The sequence below is a fragment of the Aplidium turbinatum genome, chromosome 1 (genome assembly GCF_918807975.1).
Source record: "Aplidium turbinatum chromosome 1, kaAplTurb1.1, whole genome shotgun sequence".
In the NCBI taxonomy this organism is placed as follows: Eukaryota; Metazoa; Chordata; class Ascidiacea; order Aplousobranchia; family Polyclinidae; genus Aplidium; species Aplidium turbinatum.
Genome location: NC_137472.1, coordinates 42871076 through 42886321, shown reverse-complemented (window position 1 = coordinate 42886321; position 15246 = coordinate 42871076).

Sequence of the window (15246 nt, the reverse complement as noted above, 5' to 3'; positions counted from 1 at the left end):
CACCACACTGTTCTGATTGGTTCTTTGATAATTTCGTTTATTGACCACAACCAAATTTGGAAAGACGTGTGTATCATGAAGAAAGATAAACATTACACAATCGGGACATAAACAAAAACGTCAAAGAAGCGTCCTTACACTAGCCCAGTGGTTCCCAACTCGTTTTTAAAGCGACCCATTTAAAAAAAAAATTCAGTTCGGTAAAATCTTGCGACCCAAGCGAATTGCCGTAATATTTTAAAAGCCATACAAGATTGTGTTGCAAACAAACAGCACTACAAAAGCAGTAACTTTTTCCGAAAATAATATGTTTATCAAATCACTAATGAGATAGCTGTGCTGACTTGCTGTCAGTGAGTTTTTGAAATCGAGGCGTTATTTTGCTTAGGCATAGCCGCATGTCGGCTTTAACTTCCAGCCGGTTTCGCTGTTCAGTTTTCAATACACACATGGCGCTGAATCCAATCTTACAAAGCCAAGTTGTTGCAAATGGAATCTGATTTTGAATCCCTAATTGTGAAACTGTGGGATACACTTTGTACATGGAAGCCCAAAAGTGGATGTGTGCAGAATCTTTGGGGTATTTGTCTTTGAAGGACGCAAAAGAAATACGGTTTGCTACTTCTGTCGTTATGTCCATAAACTGTTCTGCAACATGGATGGAAAGTTGAGGCAGATCTTTTCCAACAAATGGACCAATTATCCAATCACTTTGGTTATTAAGTGTTAGAAATTCTCCATAGTAGTGCACAAACTTTTTGGCAAACTGTTCCAGGTGTCTAATTATCGTTTGCTTAGTATCAACTTCATTGCCACAGATATATTGCGTTAGCTGAGGAAATATATCGTACTCATTTCTGGTGACATAAATTTTCCAGAATATGAGTTTTTTGTGGTAAGCAGAAACTTTTGCGTCGCGATTAATCACCGTAAAACCATTGCCTTGCATAGATAAATTTAAAGAATTCAGAGAGTCAAATATATCGGCAAGGTAAGCAACTTTTGCGTTGAAATCTTCTTGCAAAAACTTCTCGGCTAATCTCACAAGTTCTGTCGCCTCAGGAAGGTAGCAATCTCCTCTCGCAAACTACAAACTCGCTTCAGGACACGACCTCGTGACAACTATCGCACTTCTGTGTGCAAGAGCAATGCTTGATAATAATCAGAATCCACAAAGACGAAAACAAATGCCGATTTAGTGGACTTGTTTTGATGAAGTTTACACACTTCACATCATTCAACACTTCGTGCCGCTCTTGAGACAGCTTTTTTGCAGCAAGGCCTCTCTGTGGAGAAAGCAATAAGTCCATACAGCACTTGGGGCTTTGTCTTTGATGCGTTTTACCACACCAGACTATGCGTGGTCCAACGTGTGGAAAACTTTGTCATAGTTTGTCCGACATAGCGTTCGTGACATATAGTGCACGTTACAATATATATCCCGTAACTTTGTCAAGTTAATTTATGTTTGAGACTGAAATTTTTGTTGGGTTTACATTTAATAATAATAATAACAATAATAAAAGCGAAAATTGTTAAAAGTTCTTGCACTACGATCATGCTACAAAGCTTTCCGATGTCTCGACATGAAACGCTTCATGACTTGTGTTTATATTTTCTAGTTTTGTGATCGATCTCATCACGTTTTAAATTTTTTTTATTGTTAATTTTTTCGCCCAAGATACAATATGCCTGAAAAACAAGCGACCCAAAAAAATTATCAGGCGACCCAACTTTGGGTCGCGACCCATGAGTTGGGAACCACTGCACTAGCCCACAATCGAACAATAGCTTTTCGCGCTTTCAACCCATGTTTGTTTTGTGATGATCTCAATACTAGTGAAACAGCCTGCTGAGGTTTTCAGTGAATGGTAATTGTATTTCAAGTAATTTTCTCTACTTCGCATTTTTGTATTATTGCAATAGTCCTTTATTAACGCCTCAAAGAGTATTTGTTTATTATGTGTGCTTTTTTGCTTGTTTTGTGATGATCTCAATAAGGGTGAACACTGAACAGCCTGTTGAGGTTTTTAGTGAATGGTAATTGAATTGAATTGTGTTACATTTTGTGAAGTATATAGTATGTTTGGTGTCAGACTTGTCCATAACTGTGACTTCCTAGTTAACACATTACAATTTCTAACTGAAAAATTGCATTGTTCTGCGGTATTTGAAGGTATCAATAATGTTAGCTGTTTCCACGAGCAAAATTGATCAAGGGTTATCAATGCAATTAAAACATCACATCATTTAGGCCATTTATGAAACCAGGTGATACAAAAGCATGCAAATTAAGCAAGCCATACATAAAGATAAGTGTGCCGTACAGCAGTCACACATACAGTATAGATAATAAAAAAGTACATTATCACAGTATCTGTAAAACAAAATGATAAAATGAAGGCACCCGGAAGAGAAGTTTTATTTTTCATTCTTGATGACACTGTGGTCACATGTTAATCTTTATACAACAATTTATATAAAACATGAATAAAGGTTAAAGTGATGTTGGTAATTGTTGCGCTACTGCAATTAAATAGTTCGATCAAATGTAAGTTGGTATAGTTTTGTTTTAATTTCATTAAAGTAATAAAAATTTGATCTTGTATAGATATAGACACAACCTTCCATCCACTGAAATACACAATCGAACATTCAAAACGTTTTACATATTGCACAACAATATCAAAAACTTCTCTTGTTGGCAGACCTGTCTCCATGCATAACACTTTCTGTGAAAGATTCTTAACAGTGAAGTGAAATTTGCTGTATTCAAGATTTTTCTTAGCCTCTTTTAATTCTTTTGTCAGCTGTTCATTTTCGATCTGTAATAATAATAATAACAATATTTATATAGCGCCACATCCACAGTCAAACCATAGATATCTTACATATAGATATGCAACTCAGCAATCGTGGAATTATCGTCACGCTCGACTGACTTTATGGACACAATCAACAATCAAGGTTGCCAGCTTGGCTAGCGTATCTATGGTAGGCTATTATTGTACGGTTTGGGCTTGGCGAGTGGTGGCTTTTGAGCTCCTTTGGAATATTTTTGATGGCGCATATTTCAAGTTTTCACAGAATAGCCTACTATGAAAAATCAAGACAATAATCTTTCTTCACGTAGGTTATGCAACTTCTGTTTCATGATCGTTGGAACTATCATTTAAGCTTATTTCCAGTGACTCATTAAAGCTTGTTGTAGGCAGTTTACAAACCTGAGATAGAGGGGCGCCGGAACGATTTTAGAGTGAGATATACGATAGCGATAATTGTCAAACATTTTCAGGGGTTGTCGAGGATTTTCAGGGGTTGTCAGGCATTGTAGAGTAGCTACTTTCAGGCATTGTTGGGAATTTCCAGACATTGTCGATCAATATCAGTGGTTGACAGGGTTTGGTAGTCATTATGGAACATTTTCAGGCATTGTCGAACATTTTCAGGAATTGTCAAACATTTTCAGGGGTTTTCGAGAATTTTCAGGGGTTGTCAGGCATTGTAGAGTAGCTACTTTCAGGCATTGTTGGGAATTTCAAGGCATTGTCTAGGATTTCCAGGCATTGTCGATCAATATCAATGGTTGACAGGCTTGTCAACCATTATCAGTCATTGTCGGAAATTTTCAAGAATTGTTGAATATTTTTAAGTGTCAGGGGCTCTCAGGCATTATAAAATACTTTAGATTCTTTCTGGCAGGCATTGTCGGCAGTGGCGTAGCTAGGGAATGTGCCGCCCGGGGTGGATTCAGATTTTGCCGCCCCTTCAAGAAAAAGCATGTGAAAACAGGCCCGATTTAGGGGGGGGCAGAGGGTGCAGGTACCCCGGACCCCCCGACTTTTAAAGGGCCCCCCTACGTGAAAAAAATGTGATTTTTTTACTATTAGCTTTTGTGGTTTCTGCAAAATGCTGTGCAGTGCTGAATTGATGCTACTGTAGACGTCGAGGGGGTGTTTCGCGCCGTAGGCGAATTTTTTTGCACGGGGGCCCCTGATCTAAAAGTTCCCGGGCCCCCCATTAGCTAAATCCGGCCCTGTGTGAAAATGAAATGCGTTTTTTATCAGATTATAATCAAAATCAAAAATCGTAGTCTTTAAATGCCGCCCCCAGACGTGCCGCCCGGGGCGGTCCTCCCCTCCTTCCCCCCCCCCTAGCTACGCCACTGATTGTCGGACATCTTCAGGCATTGTCTAGGATTTCCAGGCATTGTCGAACATATTCAGTGGTTGATGGTTTGTTAGGCGTTGTCGAACGTTTTCTTGGGTTGTCGATCATTACCAGGTTTTGACAGGTTTGTCAGGCATTGTCGATACTTATGATAGCCAGGTCATTTAAACGCTGCTGTGTTTGTGTATACCGTAAATACGTTTACAACCTACGCAAAATAGAAAGGGATCATTCTGCTGCGCATGCAAAGCTGGGAATAAAAATGCATGAAAATGTTCGACAATGCCTGACAAACGTGTCAAAAACCAATAATGATCGACAATGCCTGGAAATCTTAGACAATGCTAGGAAATGCCCAACAATGCCTGAAAGTAGCTTAATCTAGAATGCCTGACTACCCCTGAAAATGCTAGACAACCCCTGAAAATGTTCGACAATGCCTGACAAACCCGTCAACCACTAATAATGATCAACAATGCCTGGAAATCCTAGACAATGCCTGGAAATTCCCAACAATGCCTGAAAGTAGCTACTTTGCAATGCCTGACAACCCCTGAAAATGCTCGACAATCCCTGAAAATGTTCGACAATGCCTGAAAATGTTCCATAATGACTACCAAACCTGTCAAACACTGATATTGATCGACAATGCCTGCAAATCCTAGATAATGCCTAGAAATTCCCAACAATGCCTGAAAGTAGCTACTCTACAATGCCTGACAACCCCTGAAAATGTTTGACAATTCCTGAAAATGTTCGACAATGCCTGAAAATGTTCCATAATGACTACCAAACCTGTCAAACACTGATATTGATCGACAATGCCTGGAAATCCTAGACAATGTCTGGAAATTCTCAACAATGCCTGAAAATAGCTACTCTACAATGCCTGACAACCCCTGAAAATGCTCGACAACCCCTGAGTATGTTCGATAATGCCTGAAAATGTTCGACAATGCCTCACAAGCCTGTCAACCACTGATAATGATCGACAATGCCTGGAAATCCTACACAATGCCTAGAAATTCCCAACAATGCCTGAAAGTAGTTAGCCTACTCTACAATACCTGAAACCCCTGAAAATGTTCGACAACTCCTGAAAATGCTCCACAACCCCCCAAAAAGCCGACAATGCCCGACAATGCCTGACAATGCCCGACAATGCCTACAATGCCTGACAAAGGGTATTTAGAGGTACCCTCTGTGACTGTGATTTGTTTTCAATCGCCAGAATCTCCATAAAGCAGTCCATGCGGAACGAGAATGTGACGTCATCACAAGCAATCCATACGTCAACTTGAAAACGAAGAAAGTTTTATTTAAACAAAAACCAAAAAAATATATTAAAAATAAAGTTGTTTTGCTGTGCCAAGTTTGAAGTCAATGCATACAGCCATAGCTACGCTGTTAGCCTTCAAACATCTTACGCACCACTGAGTTGCATATCTATATATAAGATATCTATGGTCAAACTATGCTCCTGGGCGCTGTACATGACAATGGTGATAATACGGTAATTTCAGTCATAATGTTCATTGAAGTAGAACGTTTTCAAGCGAGTTTTGAATTAATGCTTGCACTGCTTGATCCTATTTGAGGGAAAACATTTTCACTGGATTCTACAAGAAAAAATAATCTTAAGTAGCATAACATGTTGAAGTGTAAAATCAAGAAAAAAAACAAAAAATATGGTAGGGTACCGTATACTAAAAATGACATTACCCAGCCTTGTATCACGACATTTAATAAACCTTGCTCATAATTTCTTTCACTAACTTATTCTGCTTGTCGCATGCATAAAAAAACAGAACAGTCTAACCTAGATGGTAATGCCTACCTGGAACAACATTGTCTAGGTCCAAGGTGATGTCAGGGGGTGCTGCTTGTGCTTCTTCTACTAATCTAATCTTCTTACTAGGGTTTATTTCTAAAGGAAACAACTTGTTCTTATTCCTTTCAAAAATTTCAGGCCCATTTTTCCGATCACTGTCACGAAAATGGCAACTACACACCCTAGAAGAAGTGGTAGGTTCTTTGTCCTTGCGCCTTATCAGTTGCACCCAGCGTTTTTTCTCCTTTTCGTTGCTTGGAAAACGAAAAAATTTGTTGCAGTTATCCCTTTGGGATTGATGATTGCAATCAGGCACAAAACATTGAACCATGTTTCTGTTAACGACGATAGCAAACGAAAGAAGATCAGCCGGTATACTGCTGCAATGGCTGATAAAAGTTGTTTGGAACCAAGATGGCGGCGTTGCTACGTGATGACGTCACACTTACGCGCTCTATTGAATCTCTCGCACATTGGTGAGCTGCAGTTGCAGTGTTGCCAGATTCTTAAATAAACTTGTCACCTTAAATCTCATTAAATTTCATATAGGCCTAATGCCACAAAGTAACGCCAGATTTTCAAGTCTTATGGATTGAGCAGTTATAGCTTAAACAAAAACAACACATTATTGTCTTATTAATGATGCTCTAAGTATGTAGTAAGCCTACTATTTCAAAAATACAACTAAAATGAGTCAAAAATATACAGTTTAGTTTCCTCAATTTTGATCGTGCAACAATTTATTTCTTTTCATATTTTGAGTTGAAAAGTTTTAACATTGTCTATTTGAGAGTTGTTGTGAATCCTGGACTATATGCCCGCTGATAGCAAAGAAGGTAACAGTGCTGAAATGTAGTTCATACCAGTGGCGTAGCCAGGAATTTTGAAACGAAGGGGGAGTTGACCGCCGGCGACTGCGTGTTCGCCTAACACGACACCCAGCGGCGGGGGTGCTGGAGGCCTCCCCCAAAAAATCTTGAAAAATTACTTTGAATTTACTGCATTCTGAAAGCATTTTTAACAAAAATGTGGGTAGCCTATGAATACTCCTGTAAAATGGTGCTGTCCGGTGGCGTAGCAAAAGGATAAGATCATGTTTTCTGCAGCATTTTTTGGAAATAAAGCTAAGTCTCTATGTTTTTTTGTTGACTTAGATATTTGAATGTTTGGTATTGGCAAAACTCGCTGTTTTAATGCGGTTTCGTTGAAAATTAAGCAAACTTTGTTTTAGAGACATAAAGAGACTGAAAGCATCTTTCTCAATATTGTGAAGTCACACGCGTGCCAAAAGAAGTTGAAACCCCCACCCCTTCCCCCTGAGCTACGCCACTGATTCATATAGGCCTATACAGCCTGTTTTACCCTGAAAGGGGGATCATCAGACTGATCAGAAGGTCCTGAAAAATATGTAAAAACAATTTGAAAACCTTTGTAATTCTGATGTTTTCGAAACTATTCATTGAGGCAATTCTAATCCTGTTGAACAAAGATAGATGGTAATTGTGCCACACTTGATATGCATAAAAATAAGTGCAATAAGACCCGGCTTGTCTATCTCAAACGCGGAATTGAACATTCGGTAAGGATGTGGCCGTGGCGACTTCTTGGTCAAACTCAGAAGCACCGGGAGCGTCCACGTCTGGAAACCTTTAAAAACCCTTTAACGTGGACAAACCAGAATTTTGTGAATTTAATAAGAACAACGGACGATCGATCGTTGTGGAGAAACATGGTACCGTAGTCGACACCTTATTCAGGCATGGCCGGTGAAGATGAGGTTTGGTAGCAAGTATCGGCTACAAATAAACAATTTAAACTTCTAAAAAAATGTTTTCAATGTACAATCTGTTTTCGCCGTTTTGGTTTCAGTACTTTTTCCTTCTATTTGTGCCAAGTTGTTGGTTTTTATGGTGCATGCTCCAAAGCCACTATATTTTGCATGCTCGACCGTACCTGATGGCAAAAAGATACGCTTGAGCGCATGGCGTTATGTTCGAGTGACGTACAATCAATCACCGTGACCACAGCTCCAGAAAAGAAGTTCTGGACTCAGTGCTTCCACTTTGAAGGATTTTATCCCGAAATCGGGATTTTTCAACGCTTCGAAGGATAAAAAAGGGATTTGAAGAAAAAAAGGATTTTTTAGGGATTTTTAATAATTTTACAAGGAATTTTTGTCTTAAAAAGGGAATTGTTGTTTTTAGCAATTTTGAAGAAAATTTTATTAATATTCTCTTTAAAAAGTTCTAAAAACGACTGGAATAACGATGATCAGCTGGTTTCCATCGTCACTCGCCATCCGGAACCCCTCTTACTCCCTGTCCCATCCTTGCCTTTCTATCGCTTGATTTCTTTTATCGCCACTTTGGGAATTGGACGTGATTGCAGACGGTAGTGAGAGAGTTAGTTCTCAATTCTTTGAGTTAAAATTAGGTAATCCGTTGATTTACAGTTGAAGTTGAGTAGCAATAACAAAGTTCACTGAGGTTCGACGTACAGTTAGGTATGATAAGCTTAGGCTAGTGATATCTTTAGTGCTAGTGATATGTTTAGAAAAGTTAGTTTTTGCCTATGCTAACTGATGGTGTCATAATAATAGAGGCTATGTAGTAGCCTATGTAGCCTATACAACACGTAGGCTATAGATAGTGTACACAGTCAGACTGAGTCAGTATCATGAATAGGCCTAGTATCCTGGAATTTTTCGTCAGTCTCAAATGATTGTGAAGGCGTTACTGACAAGAAGAAAAAAGAGATAGCCTAGCCAATAGTGTTAAGTTAGCGGATTAGCGCATCAAGGAAACTAAACACAAAAATAAATTTGTTAATGGATGGATAATTCGTTGAAACTGGACATTTACCACCTGTACATTTTTGCTGTTAGGGATAGGTTAGGAGTCCGGGTAGGAAAGATGAGAGTGGTAATTGGTAAATGATGTCCAGGACTCCAGGTGGTAAATGTCCCAGAACCGACTAACTGACAAGCAGTTTTTTGGCTGGACAGTGAACAAAGGAAGTAAACCATGTTATTGTAAAATATGGGCTGCTTTTGTGCAGCCTACTGTTCTAATAAAACAACGTTGCTTCGACATACCGGTGCTACTGAATAAAATCGAGATTAAAATAGCTTTAACTGAGATTATATTATAATAACTTTAAAGTTGTATTAGCACCTTTTTTAACCTAAATAACGTTAAAAATAACCTCGTCTATGAAGGAAATTTTGAAAGATTTCCGACTGAGGAAAAAGGGATTTTTCAGGACAAAAAAGGAAATTGAAAAGGATTTATCAATTGTCAGAAGTGGAAGCACTGTCTGGACTTCTGGTAACTACAGCAAGGATGCCAGAGCTTGGTTTTTCCACCTAGATCTGGGTTTTTTTTACCACATCTGGGTTTTGAGTTTTTTTTTTTCATATTTAGGTAAATCTAGGTTTTTTTTGTTTTTAACTTTGTACAGGGCTTGCACGGTTTTAAGGCACTGGAAACCTCGGTAAATGGTTGCATCAGCTACCGTACTGTAGTTAGTCAGTGAGGTACAGTTGGTAAGCCTAGTCTAGTGAGTTGTTGTGAGCAGGTTTTAATTGATACATATATTTGTCATCATTTATTACGCTTCTCAGGCGTATTGGTATTAGGCTGCATAAGCTATAAGACTCAAATACGACTGTTAGTGTAGACCCAATGTTATAAACTTAACTAAACTCTTCTTCTACAGTACCGGTATTCTTAGAAAAATGAGTGATGAAAATGAAACACCCAAAAAGAAGCAAAAATTATGGTATGGACAATCATTTAAAAAGGACTGGCTAAAAGTACCTGAATTCAAAGATTGGTTGCAAATGAAAGAAGATGCTTCAAATAAAATCAACAGTTATTGTAAATGTTGCAAAGCCATACTGAAAAATGCTAATAAATCAATGTTGTTAGCTCACAGCAAGACTGAAAAGCATAAACAAAACTACAGTGCTGCAAAGTCTCATGTGAAAATCAATACCTTTTTAACACAAAATTTAACCACACAGTCAGATCAAATTGCCAAAGCAGAAGCATTGCTTGCTGGTTATTTTTCTGAGCATCATGTACCATTCACTCACATTAATCATCTTGTTGATGTTTGTAGGAAAGCATTTCCTGATAGTGCGATTGCAAAAAAAATAGATATGAAACGCACCAAGCTTTCATACACTATCCAAGATGGTTTAGCTTACCATGAAAAGTTGGCTATTGATGATATATGTCAAAATCAAAAGTTTTCCATAATCATTGATGAAAGCACTGACATTTCTGTTACTCAAGTTTTGGCTATTGTAGTACGATACTTTGACCAAAATAAAATGGATGTTGTTGATGCCCTTCTTGACATGGTTGTAGTAGAAAATGGGACTGCAGAAGGGCTGTTCCATTCTGTTGAATGTCTTTTTGGTAAAAGGAATATTCCTTTAAGTAATGTTATAGGATTTGGAAGTGATAATTGCTCCACTATGACAGGGAAGAAAAATGGTTTTCAAAAGTTGCTGAAGGATAAATTGCCATCAGTTTTTATTTGTGGTTGCATTTGCCACTCTTTTGCTCTATGTGCAAGCAATGCTGTGTCTGTGTTACCTTCATATTTGGAGTCACTATTAAAAGATTTGACATCTTACTTTTCTAGAAGTAGTAAAAGGCAGAATGATTTTTCTTTGATTCAAAAAGCTGCTGATACAGCTCAACATAAAATCCCAAAATTAGCACAAACACGATGGCTTTCTCGAGAACAGGTCATCAGCAGTATATTAGAGCAGTGGGAAGCGTTGGTTTTGTATTTTCAGTCTCAATGTAAGACTGACAAGGTTGATGGTGCAAAACGGATTTATGATGCACTTGTTAATCGTGGAACAAAGCATATGCTTGCTTTTTTACAATATGTTCTTAAAAAGGTACGGTAAATAGTCTCAACCTGGAATTTCAGTGTGAGCATTTTCGTTTGCACAAGTTGTATTTTATGGTTTCTACAGAATATAGAAATATTTTGAGTCTTTTCATCAGAGAAGATTACATCATGCACAGAAAATTAGGAGAAATAGATCCAAGCAATGCTGAAAATCATAAGAACATGTCAGCTGTGCACCTTGGTGGACGGACAATGGCCCTGTTGGAACAGGAACCCCTTTCTGTTGAAAGTGTTTGGAGATTTAAAACTGATTGTGTAAGATTTCTTGTGGAACTTTGTTTGCAATTTAAAAAAAGGTTTCCATTCGATGAAAATAGCTTGATTGCCAAGTTGAGAATTTTAGATCCCACCAACGCATCTGGTATGCCATCTTCCATTGCTAATGTAGCAGCCCATTTTAAATTACTGGTCACAGAAAACGAGTTAAACGATCTAGACGATGAATGGAGAAATTTCAGAATGATGATAGAGCTACACTCCAAGTGTGAGAAAAACAAAATTCCTGAGTTCTGGTACGAACTCCGAAAGCTAACTGATGGTGTTGATCAGCCAAAATTTCCTTTGTTATCTAATTTTATGACAAATTTGACTGTCTTGCCCCACTCATCAGCATGTGTTGAAAGAATCTTTTCTCAAGTTAATTATGTAAAGACAAGTACCACCAACAAACTTAAGGTTCAAACTACCACAGACAAAATTCTTGCAAAGCAGATTGTGACAAAAAACAATGGCACATGTTCATCATGGGAACCTGGAAAAGCGTTACTTCAAGATCTGAAAGATGGAAGTGCTTGTAACAAGAGGTATGCTCGGAGACTTGAGCAAGCGAAGGATGCTGAAGAAATGATCCAACTTTATGAAAATGTGGATGACTAAAAATTGGAGTAGTACAGCTATTTGTGTTACTGAACATTTATTTATTGTGAATTTGAGTTATTCTTTTTAACGTTATGTTCTAATGAAAAAGGCTAAGCAGGGTATATTGCTAAGAACCAAGTTAGTTGTACACCAAACTGTAAGCAGACATGATGATTCTCCTCAGCCGCAGTCTACAACTCACACAGCAAAAAGTTTAGTTCAAAAGTCAAAACTAACCTAAATAGCTAGTCTATTCAATCATACATCTAGTCAGTTTTAGAAATTTTGGTTAAACACACATTGAACCTTGCTAGCTAGACGCTTTACCATAAAGGTAATTTTGAGCCAAAATCTTTGCTGTAAGCCCATATAGGCTTACCAAGCTCTTGTTTTTGTATATAGTTATATTTCATATTAACTAGGCCTACCATATTGTATACTGTATAATTATATACACGTGTTATTATTTGCAGCTTTCTAAGGCTTCTGTGTAATGATTTAAAGTGGTGCTAAAAGCATATGTAGGTTTTTTTAACTGCTTTACTACATATTTTCTGGACCTGGGTTTTTTTTGTCTCATCTGGGTTTTTTTTAGCACACAATCTAGGTTTATTGGAAATTTGTCGCTGGCATCCCTGAACTACAGTCTTAGCATAGGCTAATCTAATCCTTACTTACCTAGGCTAGAACAGTTATTAGCTTAATGGCTGTCAACCTTTATCGATTATCTTTACTCCTGAGAAGTGCCGGATGGATTTCAATTGTTCCATGTATAAAAATTCATAAATTACGTACAATAACACTAGGCCTACACAAAAGTGATGTTCATTGATTGAATCTTTATTCTAGACTGGGATAGCTTCTTGCAGAGCTTAATCCTGACAGTTTTGCATACTTGTAGAGGCTTCGAACCACTGACGCAGGCCCGGTCACCGAGATTGACAGAGTGAAGTTTCCGATTGTTGAAGTGTTCTTGTCGGGGAATTATTCCATCCATTAGATGCCGCTGAATGGAGAGCAATCCTTAACATGCGTTGCTCAAGCGCACACCCTGAGAGTCGAACCATCGCCGCCTGATCTTGAAGCTTATTTGTTCCAGAAGTTACGCGCTAACCAACTAAGCTATTGGGGCAGACTGTTATAGCCTACCGAATTTCCTTTGAATGGCTACTAGAAATAATCAGAAGGGCTGATATTACCGTATTTCTATTTTTGCTGTTAGCCAGTCAAATTTAGAGGGAGTGGTTAGATAGCCCTTCAAATCCATTCAGTTTCACTTATGGTAGTTTGTCAATTTTAAGCTTGTTCGGATTTTAATTTTATTTATAAAGTACCGTACAGTAGGCTATAAGAACATAGCAGAACATAAAAATAATTAGTTTACAACAGCTCAAACAATGAGGTCAAAATTCAGAACCGGAACTTAAAAAGATTGATAAATTTTTAATCATATTTTTTTTCAAAAAATATTAATATTAGTTGCTTTTTTGATATTTTGACGAAAGACTTAGATTCCTAGAAAATACCCAGAAACTAATGTTTGTAAACCTTTGACGAGTACCGTAGTTAGGCTATAGAGATAACATGAATTTGCTTTGGTGAATAAGTGAAAAAATGAGCGCTTGCACAGCAAATCTCCACCTGGTGGCCTATTTTTCACCCAGTCATATCTCAAGAACCAGAATTATTTTATTTGTCATATAACACAAACATAAGAATAATTAGAGATTGTGGTATGCCATAAACTGTTATGTGCCATGTGACGAGGAGTTAGCAAAAAGACCAGTTGGTCATCAAGTCAGCTCCCACCTCATGATAAATGATGAAATAGCATACACATTAAATATGGTTTATCATCATCATCAGCCGTTCATGCCACTGCTGGCAGATGGCCTCCACATATGTTTTCACAACATTCTGTCTTTTGCTGTTCTCATCCAGGTGATGCCAATTTTTTCTTCTATGTCTTTTTTGTATGTTTATAAACCATATAGAAGAAAATATGGTTTATAAACATACAAAAAAGAAAGAAAAAAAAGATAGCAGTTGCCAATTATAATATATACCGTACCAGGGATATCTAAAGAGGTGGATATGAAGGCTTTTATTATGACTGACAATAGAAAGGCTTCTGCTTGTCGTAAAATGACAATTGGCACTGATGTACCGTAGTTCAATAAATCTTGTTATGATAACCTGCATTACGCTATTAGCATCAGGCATGGATATTCATTGCATGCTTGTGGTTATTTGTTAATTCAACTACCCATATACTTGCTTTACATCTATCCTACTGCAAAGGCTTTGTTAAGAAAAACAGCTTACTGGTAACTTTTCAAATTGTCTTTCGAAACAAGTCTTCTTTGAATATGCTCTACGTAACAATTGTTAAATTCTGTCTTTTGCAGCTAACTGTACCAGCTGCGCTACAAAACTTTCTGCAATTTTAAAAAGAATCCCATGTTTAACGCTCTATAAACTACCACCCTGGTAGTGTCATGAGAAGAGGGCAATCGATGTGAGCCTTCATACTGCTAGTCAGCTACCGCAAAATGACTTCGGACCTTTTAAAATTTTCAAGAAACACAAACATTTTATATACGGTACTTAACAATATCTTTTAAAACATCGACTTTTCTTAATATTTTGTCATATTGCCTTTGTTTTTAATGACCAATTGCAGGCGATTCGGTCATGTATCACTTAAACTTTAAAAATATTCTTGGGTCATCTTCTGGCATCAAACTTTTTTGAGCTCCATCTTGAGTGTGTCCAGATTTGGTGTCTTCTTATATGCCATTTTATTTTCACAATTTGCCAGCAATTTTTGATTGGATTCTAATCTGGACTGTTACCAAGGCATTGAAGCACATCAATACAATGTTCACGGAACTTCTTCCTCTTTGTGGCGTGGTGCACCACCATGCATGAAGACCTCGCAGCCATGAATGTGGAAGAAGTTCAGCATGTGCTCCTTTACACTTCCTGGTAAACATCAGCATTCATTTTTTTGTTCTTCAGCAAGGAATGCAGGCCTGCCCTAGTGCCCTTCCTCCATCATCAAAAACACTTCCCCACACCATGACCGAGTCCGGATGTTTGACAGTTGGAATCATAGGCGCCTAACTATTTTTTTGGCCGTTGGGGCGAAAGCGTGTTTCATCAGCAGCAACGTAAATTCAGCAAAATGTCACGCAGATGGATAACGTAATTATGTCGCCACACTAGGATTGCTTTTATTGCCACACTCGGAGTTATCGCTACGTTTGACCTACCGTTAATTATTATAAACAAAACTCGACCACTTCGGTTAAGCAAACACATGCCATGCGTCTGCGTTGGCTAGAGGTTGATGGACTGCGACTCTAAGCTAAGTACAACATAAAGTTTAGCAACGAACTAGATTTGTTAGCATGAAACAAGAGACGAAAAGGTTTACTAAAAGGTATACTGTA